Below are 13753 nucleotides of genomic sequence, written 5' to 3' on the forward strand. Positions count from 1 at the left end.
TAAGTGCTGCTTTAAAAAATCACTAGTGTGCACATAACTTAGAGATTCAAATATGGCTGCTGTATTAAAATTTGATACAGCGGCAAAGAAATGTATTTAAAAGAATTGGTTGAAACCCAATCCCCCAACTATTACACAACTACTAAAATATATCCAAGCACTGATGTTAATAGATAGGACGGAGGCCACCCAACACCTAGACACCTACCCACAGAAGTTTTTTGGCACCTGGATGCCGTACCTGAAGCACACGTTATCCCCTTCTCAATTACAGGACGTCATAGACCTATTCAACTACACGATTTATTATGACCAGGTGCACACTAGAGTTTGGTGAATGACAGTAGATCAATATGATAACATACAAGAGGAGCAGGGTCTAATTCACCTTTATCTAATTTTATTTCATATTACAAAAGCAAAGTTTAGTGATTCCATACCGTCACCCAATTGATACAATCGTACCAGCGAAGTATTTGGTTACCCGTATTGGGTTTGTTTCTACCCTTATCTTTGTTCAATGGTTATATCATAAAGTGAGTTTGTAATTAAAGGGAAAAATAGGAAAAAGTGGCAGAGTGAGATGTAACATGTGAGGTTGCATTGTATGTAAAGTTTACATTGCATTGATAGATAATGCAACTTCTACATAGCGGCAACTATTCGCATCCTTTGTATAGAGTTTTGTATTGTCTTTTCTCACTTTGTCAAAAAAAAAAAAAAGTTTTAGTACTACTTTTATTATTAACAAGGTTGGCCAAAAGGTCATCTCGGTGATTTTGATTTTGCAGATTTTATGCTAGGTATCATTTTATATAACCACTATTACTTCATTATGCTGAGGCATTACATTTTCTTTAAAACACTGTAATAAAAATTGGGGATCATTTCAGTTTATTGTTTTAGGTCTATCATTGATTCTACTATATATTATGGGTCTATCTGCCATTTTCACATTTCCATACAGGGGGGTTGTTAGTTATTAACAATAGACATGGCAGCAGTTAAAACAAAAATAACATGTCTGGATGATGTGCTACTGTCTACATCCCACATAAAGTATAAGTTAAAGAAGGGGACTAGTTCAGAACAGACATAAATTATTTTATGTGAATGTTTAGCCTTCAAGCAGCACTTTCTGGCTTTTACATTTGATGTCTAGTCTTCATGCAATTTATAAACCGATGAGGCATTTCACAGATGCAACATTTCAGTTTTCACGAGCTCAAAGTCAGGAATACAAATATCCTTTATAAAAGCCTTGTTGTTTTTTGAGTTTTTACATCTGTGGTTTCCACAAAGCTTTTCAAATCTGTGTCTAGTAAAGCTACATATCTAATATTTAAGGGTAATAAACAGGAAAAATGAAATGTCCTTCTTTCCCTGGGGTCTCTATAACAATCATATATAAACCACTGCGGGACCTTGTCATGTTTTTTTGTATGGAGTGTTAGGTTGTGTATCTAGCCATTTTTTTTTAGTTTTGTATAAAACAAGGATATAAATAAAGAGACTCTTTATGGGACAGAATGTCCCTGGTTTAAATTTAGTAAAACGGAAATTTCTTGAACACTAGGTGTGGTGATATTGGAGTTATGTTATTGAATCTTCTACCAGTGATTGATTGCCTTCTCCTGCTGCCGGTAGGGTTCCTGGGTATATAGTAGAGAGGTCCCAATGAGTGAGTTTAGGGAATTTGATAAATACAGTACCTGGAAATTCAGAGTGAGGAGAAGGCTTTCTGGGAAGGCTTTGGGACCCAGCTGGTCCATTCTTGGGGTCTGGCCTGACTAGGACTTGGGGCCTATGCCTTAGAGGTCTGGAGATATCTGCAATGGAGAAGAGAATCGTGATAAATAATATTATGATGCAGAAAGGAACCCATGTATGCTCAAAGATACCGGACTGTCAGAGAGGGGCTGTTTCCCAAGCAGAGAGTATGTTTGAGATCATCCATAGAGGTGAAATTCAACTAGGGAAATTTTCATGAACTAGTTTAGAGAGAAGTGTTTATAGAGGTCAATGTATCCAAGTGGGTGACTTCTAAAATCTGTAGACAAAAAAAGAGACTGAGTCTGTGTGCATGTTTTACCCCCACCAGGAGAAAGATGTCTGTTGATTCAGTTGCTCCTTAAGATGAGTGCTTACACAGGTTCCACCTACCGTTACCATGTCCCTGCACTGTTACAGGCTTTTTTTCATCCAGGGCTCCCAATTCTTTGCTTGCAGAATGAGAATCTTGCCATTCGTTTCCAAATATTAGTAGATGGAAATAGTAGATCCAAATAGATCCCAATGGTCTGCCTATTCAAACAAAGCCACATCCCAATTTTGAATATTTTTCTACTAACAGAGATTTTATAGCGGCATATACAACAAACACCATTATTATTATTATTATTATTATTATTATTATTAATAATAATAATAATAAAAATATTAATAATATTAATATATCAATACAACTTAAACCTTCCTAAGTTATGTGGTTGCCCATGAAAACATGACATCCAAGATCGAGGTTCTCATTTAGGGCAACATTACAACATTCTTATTCTCTACACGTTTCACAAAAACAAGTCTGCTTCTTCAGGTGTATAGGGGGTAAGTATTCTAAACAAGAAAATATGTATACATAAGTGTAATACCAACTATTTAAGTAAATTTTTACATAAAGCAGATACAAAATTCACGTACATATATGAAAATACAACTAGAATAACATTACCAAAGCCAAAGGCCCTGCAACCAGAACAACAAGCATAGTCATGTCATGGTACAGGAGAGCAACAATGCATCAACATAAAGTTCTAATGGAATTGCTATAATCAATAAGTCTTCAGTGTTATAATTATGTGCTCAATATTGGTGTTTCTAAGAGCTCCCGGTGAACAGTTGCTTTTTGTGGTTAGTGTGTTACAGCTCCCCGTCTGAGGTGGCTTTGCTTACACAGGTTCCACCTACCCTTATCATGCCCCTGCACTGTCCCAGGCTTCTTTTTTCATCCAGTGCTCCCAGTTCTCTACTTGCAGAATGACAATCTTGCCATTTCACGCATAATAACCTCCCTAGCGGTTTTGTATGTCTAAAAGCGGTACATTGTTTTTCGTGAAAATTTATTTTACAGTATAATATAATAGTATGGGTATAATAAAGTTTAAAACACAAAATCATGTAAAAACAATACATTTAATAAAAAAATAAATCTAAATTTAAAAAAAAATTTTTTTTTTAATTTTTTTTAATTTTTAAAAAAAAAATACATATTATACTCTACTATTCTATTATTATACTCTACTCTACTATTAAATATACTGCAAAATAAATGTTCTTGAAAACATTGTATTGCTTTTACACATATAAATCCAATGTATTGCATTCAATACAGTTATTTTGTATTGAATTTAATACAAATGGATTTTGAATTTCCCGCCCCGCCAGCAACATACACACGCACTGACTTCACCGGGACTCCCCGATGACTCATCGGGTGCAGAAGTCGGACGGAAGAAGAAGGAAGAGGACAGAGATCGCGGCGATGGACGACGTGGGACATCGACGGATCAGGTAAGCGCTGTATTTACTATTACCTTCCATAGGTTTACTTACCCTGAGTGTGACTGGGGGTTACCACTTTCAGCAACTTTTTTCTACCCTGAGTCACACTCGGGGTTACCGCTAGGGAGGTTAAAGTGTTTTTTTTTAAAGGGCTCCTGTTCTCAACTCTCTTGCAGCCTCTTTCTTCTACATGCATTTCAACAATGCAGCTTCCATTAGTCATTTTCCCAATTAAAACTTTTGGGTATTAGATGCCTGTGTTGTATGTCGTGGTTCCACCCTCTGACCCCTATATCACTACAAGCCTTACCAGTGACAAGTATTCAACACTGCTGGAAATGTTAAATGCCAAATAGACTGACGGATGGTGTAGTGCTGGAATAGAGGGGTGATATGCGGCATGGGCCACCAGAAAAATTAAATAGTATAAGATACTTTTAGCACTATAAATTACAGTAGTATGAGATCCCCTGACCTGCAGATTAAAAAATGATGAACAGATATTGGATTCCCACTTAATAAAAAGGGAATCAAATTGGTTAGAATAAAAAGACAGGTGTGATTTCCCCTACACAATGGCACCTACAGATTGCACATTGGTAGGATCCTCTTGAAATTGAAATTGTAACAGAGAAATAAATATTTTTTCACGCAATGTAATTTTTTTTGGAGTAAAGGTGGTGTAAAGGTTTGGGATGTATTTAACAGAACAGAATAGTTATGTGCTGAAAAGGCACTATGAATTTTGTTTTAGTATCTGTATTTGAACCACATTTCCTACATGTTTTTCACTGAGTACCACGAAAACACAGATATTCAAACAACGTAATTCATTTTATCTTTTTCCAAGTTATGCTTTATAAGCACTTTTAGTCCCTGCTAAATTTCACTTTTCTTTTTTTCTGTCAGGTCCTTGGCTGGTTGTTCTCTGGATCACAGGCATTTACTTAAAACATGAACAAGACATTTTACCACTCTGCAGACCATCACCAAAAGAAAAAATAGACAAGTAAAAAAAGGAAAAAATTAAAGCAAATTTAAAGCAGACATTCTGCTTGATGTGCAATTACATTTATTTAAGACAACATTGTCATGACATTGCCGGCATTTCATATATACAGAGTCCCTAGGCATGGCCACAGACCCTACGCACATAGATGTCTGCAGTTTAAAGCTGAACTTGGGATAATTTCCTTACTAATAGTAAAAAATGGAAGCTAAAGGCTTATTTAACTTACCAAAATCTATAGTTGTTTGATGCACTGGGCCCCAAGTTTTCCATCCTATACAATGCAGAGCTCCAGAAGACTACAAAATATAATGCCATCACTAGAGGTGACCAGCTGGTGGGTGCTAAGACTGCAGTACTGGATTGCAATTATCACTGCTAAATTAGTGCCAGCATGGGACAGTTACAAAGCTAGTGGGATTAACCAATTGCTGTGTTTTTTTTGAGCTGGTGACTTAATGTGGGGTTACAGGATAGAGGGATGGAAGGTGGAAATGCTTTGCCTATAGATGGAATTTAATCTATCTATCTACACCAAAATCAATAACTCTTCTGGCTACCACCATGTTATCGTACGATACAGTCGTTCAATTCAATTACTGTAAATTACCTATATATTATTTTGCATAGATTGCAGTTGTTTCAGAAGTTTGGCAGAAGTTTAAAGGTTTAAAGACAAGTCCCTATCCTATTCTAAATTTGGATTTTACATTGTTCAGACCTTTGTCATACAAGATTTATGCAGTATGTTATTTGATTTTTTAATACCATAAGATGTATGCTGCTGTCATTGGATGAACTCTTAAGGCTGAATGATTAACTAACACAGAGCCAGAACAGTGAAATTCATACTCTGTATGTGATTTATGGAAAACATCTTTTACCATATACCAAGTTTATCATGCTTACTTAGCAAAGTGAATTTTTACCCTAAAAGATCATTTTCACTTAGTAGTCTATTTATAAAACAGTGAATCTCACATTCCCAGAAATATTCCCTGGTGCGGAATCTTTCAGGTATGTGTGTTTCGTTGGCAGTAATGAATTCTCCACCGGGAATGTTGCAAGTGCACATAAGCATAAGAAATGCTCACTGGCTGAAAAAATAAAATTTAATTTAAAAAAATTATTGAAACAGACAGGTATTTGGGTCTGAACCGAGAGGATGGCCTAAAAAGTAAGTGCTATGGCAGTGGACCCAAAACAGGACAAATTGTCCCAACTTTATAAAATAAAGGGGTGATGCTATCCCAACAAAGGCATTTTTGTAAACTGTTCTCAGTCAGGGATATTTTGGGATAAAATTGATTATTTATTTAACATCTAGAAAAATGCAGCCATTTTTCTTTTGTAATATTCAGGAACTTAAGTATGTATCTGTATTTGGAATTTACAATGAAAACAAGGACACTGTAATTATTTTTTATAACATTCTTTATTTTTATTTTACATTTTACGTGCAGGCCACAACAGTACAAACACATTGCAATAACGCTACATCAAGAATAGATATATCAGGATAAAATTGTGACATTACATTTAGAAGGCACTAGGATTGCAGCATGAACATTTCAGAACATATTCGGTACAAATAACGTTAGGATGCAGGGCATTCACCGTTATGCAGAAAAAAGAATAAAAACGAGAAACGCAAAGTTGGCGGGAAGGTTACATCTACAAAGGCAAAGCACAGAACATATCCCTTTAGCCTATCACAAACTACATAGCACACAAGTCCCACATCACAAATGGCTCCCATACCCAGGTGCCTAATTTTTATTTAACAGGATAATTTATCCCCATACAGGGGCTTAGTCACATGGACTTTTTCAAAGAGCAATTCCTTATTGGGTTTATTGGTGACCACTCCATAGTGCAGGCATATCCAATGTCCGGCCCGGTGGCCAATTGCATCTCATGTTCAGATTTCAACCGGCCCGCAGCCTCTGTCATAAAATCATTAATATGCAGCCCGCCAGCACTGTTGACCACAATATAAAATACATGCGTACAAAAAAAGCCATTTTATATTTTATTAGAGTTGATCAACCGCCTTGCAATTATCGACCTGCTACTCGGCGGGCATAATCGGTAGGACGGGAGTCCCCATGTGTGCACAGGGAAACATTATAGTGGGAGTGTGCTGTGTGGGACCCGCATGGACCACACCTACTCTGCACAGGGCCCGCACTGACACCGGACTCCGTGCACAGGGAATCCCTCACGTCACCCTGGTGGGTGTGTGCTGTGCGGGACCTGCGCAGACCATGCCAACACTAACCCTGAGGACATGCTGAATGGTCGGCCCCCACACATTTTCACCTCACCAAATCTGGCCCTCTTTGCAAAAAGTTTGGACACTCCTGCCCTAGTGGGACCCTAATATAGGGGTTATTTACTAAAATGAAATTTAGAAAATCTCAGTGCATGGGCAGATCCCATACATTTAGTACTGTATGCTTAGTGACAAGTACCTGTGTCACTTCATTATCCTCACACAGTGCTGAACACTATACTGCAGGATCTCCTAGACCAAAACTAGGTATTGGCAGGGCACTGTCAGCCCCCAAATGGCAAAGAATAGCTGTAGCCTACTAAAATATCAGGTCATTACGTACAGGAATTGCGTTGCAGGAAAGGCCTGTGCACTCAAATTACAACCCATGCACCTCCCCTCCTAAGAAAGGGTACTTCAGTTGGCACAAAGTCCCCAATTCAATGGCCTTTTCCCCAGTAATATTTCCCTAACCCTGGAATTGAACTCAATGAGCCTTACCTCCTTTTTACCTTTTTGTTTTGGAGTTTAGGTGTGCTTTAGGTGAGGCAAGTTTATGGCGAGTAAGCTCACCTCTCTCCCAGTAAGAAATTAATAATATCACAATGGTGGGCAGAGTCTGAGAAATAACTGAGAAAACCTTTCTTCCCAATCTCTTCCCACACACGTGATCTAATCCTTACATTCATTATTTATAGAGAGGCATGGGACTCTTGCCTCAATAAAGAATGCACTGAACACCAACATTCCAAAGCAAGTCTGCTAGCCATAGTGGTAGGAGGTCATTATATATATATATATATATATATATATATATATATATAGCAATAGTGAACAATATTGATACTAGTCAATTAGTCTGGCCCAATGATAAAATAAATATACTAGGGCAAAAGTAAAATGATGCAGTACCAAAGTGGGAATTATTAACTCTTCTTATTAAATCTATGCAGATTATCAATGCATGAGCCCACTGGCAACAATTTAAGATAGGCTTCCTTTATCAAAAGAAAAAAAAAATAATTTGAAAACTACTGTCTGTGTAATTGTAGCTTGCCAATGGGCTCATTATTTTTTTAAGCTAGATGTAAGTTTTTTTTGTGTTTCAACAATTCCTGTTTGGATACATATTGAAACATATACATGAATTCATGCATTAACGATTGTATGTTCCAATGCAAGCTTATTCCTTTGGCACAATTTTCAGATATAATGCATACTCTGAGTGAACTCGTTTTCTTTTGGGATCCCAAACTCACAGCACATGGGGCTGCCTCAGAAGCAATTACACTAAAATGTGACCTCCTTACTACTAAAATGATTGATCAACTTGTAGAAAAAGGTAATCAAATCAGTCTCTATTAGATTTGCAGCAGCAGCAAGGTCATAGCAAACAAATTAGCCCTATGCTAGAGATATTACAGTACTGGTAGTGTTAATAATTACCATCCACAGTTTTCTTTGCCCCATTCATGCTATTCATGCAAGAATGCCTTTGCTTTCGGCAGACTTAATGTACCTTATTGACCCAGGTTTATACATATGTGGATGTTAAAAACAATCATGAATTCACTACATAAAGTTCTTGTTTATGGGAACGATAGTAAATAGCCATGAGCAGTTTGGCATGCAGTCTCCTTTACCATTTTCTCCACATAGAATCAATTCTTCAAAAAAACATTTTAGCCTCACCAGATGTTTTTTATCACATTAAAGAGTAACAATACATGCTTGTATGGGTCCAGATGGAGCAGAACCAAGACCTATGATTAATGAATCTAAACGGCAACTCAACCTTTAAATATTTTCAAACTCATAAACATACAGCACTTTGTATTTGACCACCAGCTACTTCCTAAAATACAGGTCAGCATTCAGCAATTTCTTTACCACTTATCAATATTTTCAAGAACTTACTTCTAGTAAAAACATATGGTCCAAAATAGTTTCCAAAAGGCTGTTTTATGTTAGAATGTAGGCACAAATTTAATAAATTACAAATTCAGCTACTTCATGTGGAACTAGATTCCAAAATAGTATTCACTAAATTCTGGATGAATATGGTGATCTTCCTTCTGACCTAAACATACAGTATATTTCCATTCTTCATATACCTTAGTTATAGTGTATTTCTTTTTAGGTGAACATATGCATCCTACATTGCATCATTCTTTGTATTGTATAATAGTTACTAGGATACGGTCTATGCCATCCACAATGCTGAATATCTCCAAAGAATGTTATTCATAACAGACAACATTTTCTATATTTTTATATTTTCAATATTATCTGCTTCTTATTCTTACAAAATTGCATCATATAATGATTTTTATCATTTAATGATTTTATATCCTAACAGTATTAACAATAAACAATCTTTGGAATCATATATTTGGCAAAGGTTACTTCAGCCAACTTATTATAGCTGGATGGAATCAGAAATATGTACAACCTCTATCAGGTATTTTTTTTTTCCTTATTTTGTGTTCTTCTGTTGAATAATCCTAATAGGAATACAGTGAAATATTTTTAATAGGGACACAAAACAAAAAATACTTTTGCCAGGAATTGGTATTTAAATATTATCTTGTATAACTACATTTCAACAATCAGCTGAAGGACTATTTTCTTTTATATGGGAGATAATTAAGTGTTAGCCAATGCACTTGAGGTCTAAAGGCAACTTTGTATAAAGAAGTTACAGGTGTTAAACTATGGGATTTGGTTAAAGCATAACTATGCATAATATTTGCACGTTAAAGATAAAATAAAGCAACTTATTTTATCAACAATCACTCTTAATTCATAAATTTCAAATGCTTCTTTCCTATCTTTAGATGTCCCCAGTCTGATAGGCAGCATCATTTGCACTATTTTCCCTGAGCCCAGGTCATCCTGGACTCACACCAGTCTTTGACTGGACTTTCATACCCTTAACAGATTACCAAACCGGTTATCCGTTCTGATTTTGCCAGTGCAATTGTTTTGTCTCTGTACCAGCTATAAAGGTCTGTATCATTATTTACTTTTTTCCTGGCAGCTCAGCCAACACATATGTGTGCATTGTGTATGTTTATTGGCCTGGTTGGCGAGTCACTGTCCTGAATTCCTTGGTGATCAGTGGTGCTGACAGTATACCAGAGCTTCATATCCCATAGGTCAGCCTGTTCATGTTTCAAGTAGTGATAAATTGGACTGTTACTGTGGTGAGGCAGGGAAGCCAGTAGGCAGAGCCCCTGGGAATTCACTTACAGCTTGGAGAAGGGCCGGATGCCACTTCCTGCAGCTGCACACCAAACTAAGCACATTGCAGGGTAATAAATAACTCTCTTTGTTTATTAGATTTGTTACCCAGAGCTCCAACCTAAGGACCAGACACTTCCTTTCTGCACACATTTATTATTCTCACTTGTAGGGCTGCCAGATGTCCCTTATTGGCATTAAGCAGTGCCCTTTCCCTATCTTCATATGCTTCCTATACTATATTTTATTTATTTGTTTTTTTTTTACCTTTTTTAAAAGGGATTTTGGGCAAATCTAGAGATGATTTGGGGGCCAGAGTTTAGACAGAGACAGAACATGCCAAGCTATACCTTTTTATGTCTTTGAAATGTAGAAGGGTATGCTTTGACATGGAATGTGAAAGAAAATCCCCCCAATGAGACACACACAAACTACCAGAGTTACTACTATTACTGCTACTATTTTTGCTTCAATCCAAAAGAGAAAAAAAGTTTTAGTTTTAGGCATTTTTAAGCATTAGTAGATATCTGGAAATAAATAATTCAGTTAGTAGTGTTAATATCATTCTGGTCAATGTATACGATGAATAAAAATGAAAGCAGCCAAGTTGGACGACAGAAGTGTTAGAAGATGGAAAGCAGTCTTATGCATGCATAGTTTTATAGGAGGTTCTGAAAACTTGAGCATTTTTATTAGTTAAAGTTACAAATGAAATAAAATGATTCATAATTCCATTTCTCATTTTTCAACACACACACACATTGATGTTTATATTTACTTGCAACCAAGGACCAAAAAAGAATTTTGTGTTATGCTTTGTGCCTTAATGTTCACAGCAGTACCCATAATTGGAGGTAGGAAGGGGCGATAGAAAAAGATGAGCAAACTTGAGCATTAAAGGTTGATTTTTTTTATGTCAAGCATACATATGTTACCTGTCTAGGTAGCCTAAAAAAAGTTTCGCTCCTTCCCTAATTCAGGCCAGATAAATACTTGCCTGAAATTTTGCAAAGTTTACAGCCTGCTTTCTATTTTTTTTTCACTGGCCATACCTTGCTGGTGGATTGTTTTAGACTTTTAATTTCGATACAGACTGCATTATATAGCATTTAAAGGAAACACTAAAGCTATCTACGGTGCCCAGGTGATGGCTGGTTAAAAAAAAATTGTTCTATACAAAGGAAATTTTTCATTAGTCAGATCAGCATGTTTGGCCTATGAAGAGGGGCGCACTGAATACTGGCTTACAACAAAGGGTAAACATTAACATGCAGGCTAGCATGTGATCACAGTTGAATTACTTCAATAGAAAGTCCTTCCAGAGCATGTTAGAATAGAGATTGATTTCCCTATAGCGAATGTAGTCTATGGTGTTGATAAGGAGGTAGCAATGTGCAAAAATTTCAACAGTAGTCCATACAGAAAGAAGGGAGCGCATATACATGCAAAAGACATACATATGCATACATAAACACATAATCTATGAACAGACCATTGCCAAAAGGGAGATAAAGCAGTAAAGGGTAAGTGTACTTATGGTCTATTTACTGATAAACTAAGTTCTGAATATGTAAGGTATTTTCAAATGCCCACCCAGGCTAGATAGATTCTATAATACTTCATTCAATCTACAGATTGAAAATCCTGTAGACAAATGGTACAATCTGTCTTTAGAGGATGACAAGACACAGAACTACCTAACATGGGTAGAAAGACCCAAACACCATGGTAGGGTCTCTGGTAGGGAGATCTCACAGCTGGACCCACCAAGAGGTAAAAGCAGACATCTAGTGACTCAGCCCAGCAAATGCCACCTATTCCCGGAATCCCTTTTGGACCTAAACATAAGCTCTTTAAGAAATTACTTCTGAATAATGAAACTAGAGACAATTTTAAAAGAGATCTGGGAAAAAGTCCCAAAATTTGTTAAGTCTAGAGGAGTGGTGTTCAAGGGCGCCTACAAGTGTGGTTTTGCTTTGTTTGATGTTGTTACGTCACGAATATGATTTGTGACAGTTTATGTAAATATTGATGGGTTAAATTCGAGTGTACAAGGAGAGATAACACAGAGACGTGCAAGTAAAATGAAAGTTTTCAATATTTAATGTTATAAAGACAGTCAAATTTAGCAATGAAATACCAAAAAAATATTGGATGTAGTAAAAGATACTAAACTGAGGAAATAGGTTGCAAAAGGCCAAGAAGTCTGGTCTAATTTAATAGCTCGGCAGATGATCGCAAACACGTTGCATGCAGCAAGTTCTAGATAGGACAGCAGAAAGAAATTAGGCAATGGCCAGTGCTTGACCACTGCTGACCAATGATCATCCTTAACCAGCATCTTACTTTATAAGAATGCCAACTATAGGATGAGTTGCTTTCCTCTAGGATGACCTCTTAAAAGGTATCTATATGTCAGAAAGGCATATATGTGTATTGGTAAAACACAAATATAAGGCCAGAAAGCCAATAGCTGTTCACCTAGAGGTGATGCCCGGAGTAGGAATTTGTGTGGCAAGAAGGGTTGACAGTTAACAGATCAAATAAAATGGTATTAATGATTGATAAATACAAAGATGACAGGAAATTATATTTAAATAATTTTTGCCGGAATGACACGATTCTTCAGGGGGAATATCCTATCCTAGGGACAGGCAAGAGAAAAACAAAGGTTTAGCCAACCAGCATAAGGGATCATCATCCAAATAAAAGTCACCATGCAGTGATTCAGTTGAGACCTGACAATGGTGTGTAAGCTGCCTGCTGCAGCAAACTAGTAGATTTGACTTTTGGTATGCCAATATCTTGGTTGGTTGGGACATTTTTGATATTTATTAAAACTGTACTAATCCAGCAGATGTTCACTTGAAGTACACCTCAAACATAGGTTCTCAATATCCCATTTCCTTTCTTTAGGCAGTGCCTATAGAAGTTAAGGTGCCATCATTTGACCTGCTTCACATTGCGCTATGTTTCTTTGGATGCAGCATGTCCTAACGGGGTGCATTTGAAGTGCAGAAATAGCAAGCCAAACACATCCTTTTCTTGTCAAATGCTGTTTGCCGTTCAAATGCATACATTTGCTCCACAATAGTTATTCAAACATAAATGCAATTGCTATTTAAATACAAATGTTTTTGTAACGCAAATGCTCTTGAATAGCAAATGTAGCATTCTTTAAGGAACACCTGTGGACACCTACATTGTTTTTTATGTCTCCCCTTCATCCTACAATAAATGTTTTAAATAGGGTCCATTTTTACATAACTGCTATCCTCAAATGTTCTTTTTCCTAAACTAGCACATATAGGTTTATATTATGCCCTTTTTGCACTTTATAACAGACAGAAATGTTTTTGCTACAGGTTCAGTCTGTCTACTTAAAATAAATAAATCTGTGAGATGTTTCCTAATGAAAGCAAATTCAAACTTTTACAAAGTGAGGATGCTCATATTGCCTTAAAATAGAATCTTTGTCCATGGGACCTGGGATTATTTATTTTCTATATTTTATGTTACAGAAAGACTTGCATCTTCTATTTTCCTCTCTGCTGTACCGTTTTGAAAGAAGCATGCTTCTGTTCTCTCTATGCCCCATAATTAATTTATATAAATAAATATAAGCCTAATCCTTTTTCCAAGAATAGCTTGCTTCTGTGGCACGATGC

This window comes from Pyxicephalus adspersus, chromosome 5 (genome assembly GCF_032062135.1).
Source record: "Pyxicephalus adspersus chromosome 5, UCB_Pads_2.0, whole genome shotgun sequence".
Taxonomy (NCBI): Eukaryota; Metazoa; Chordata; class Amphibia; order Anura; family Pyxicephalidae; genus Pyxicephalus; species Pyxicephalus adspersus.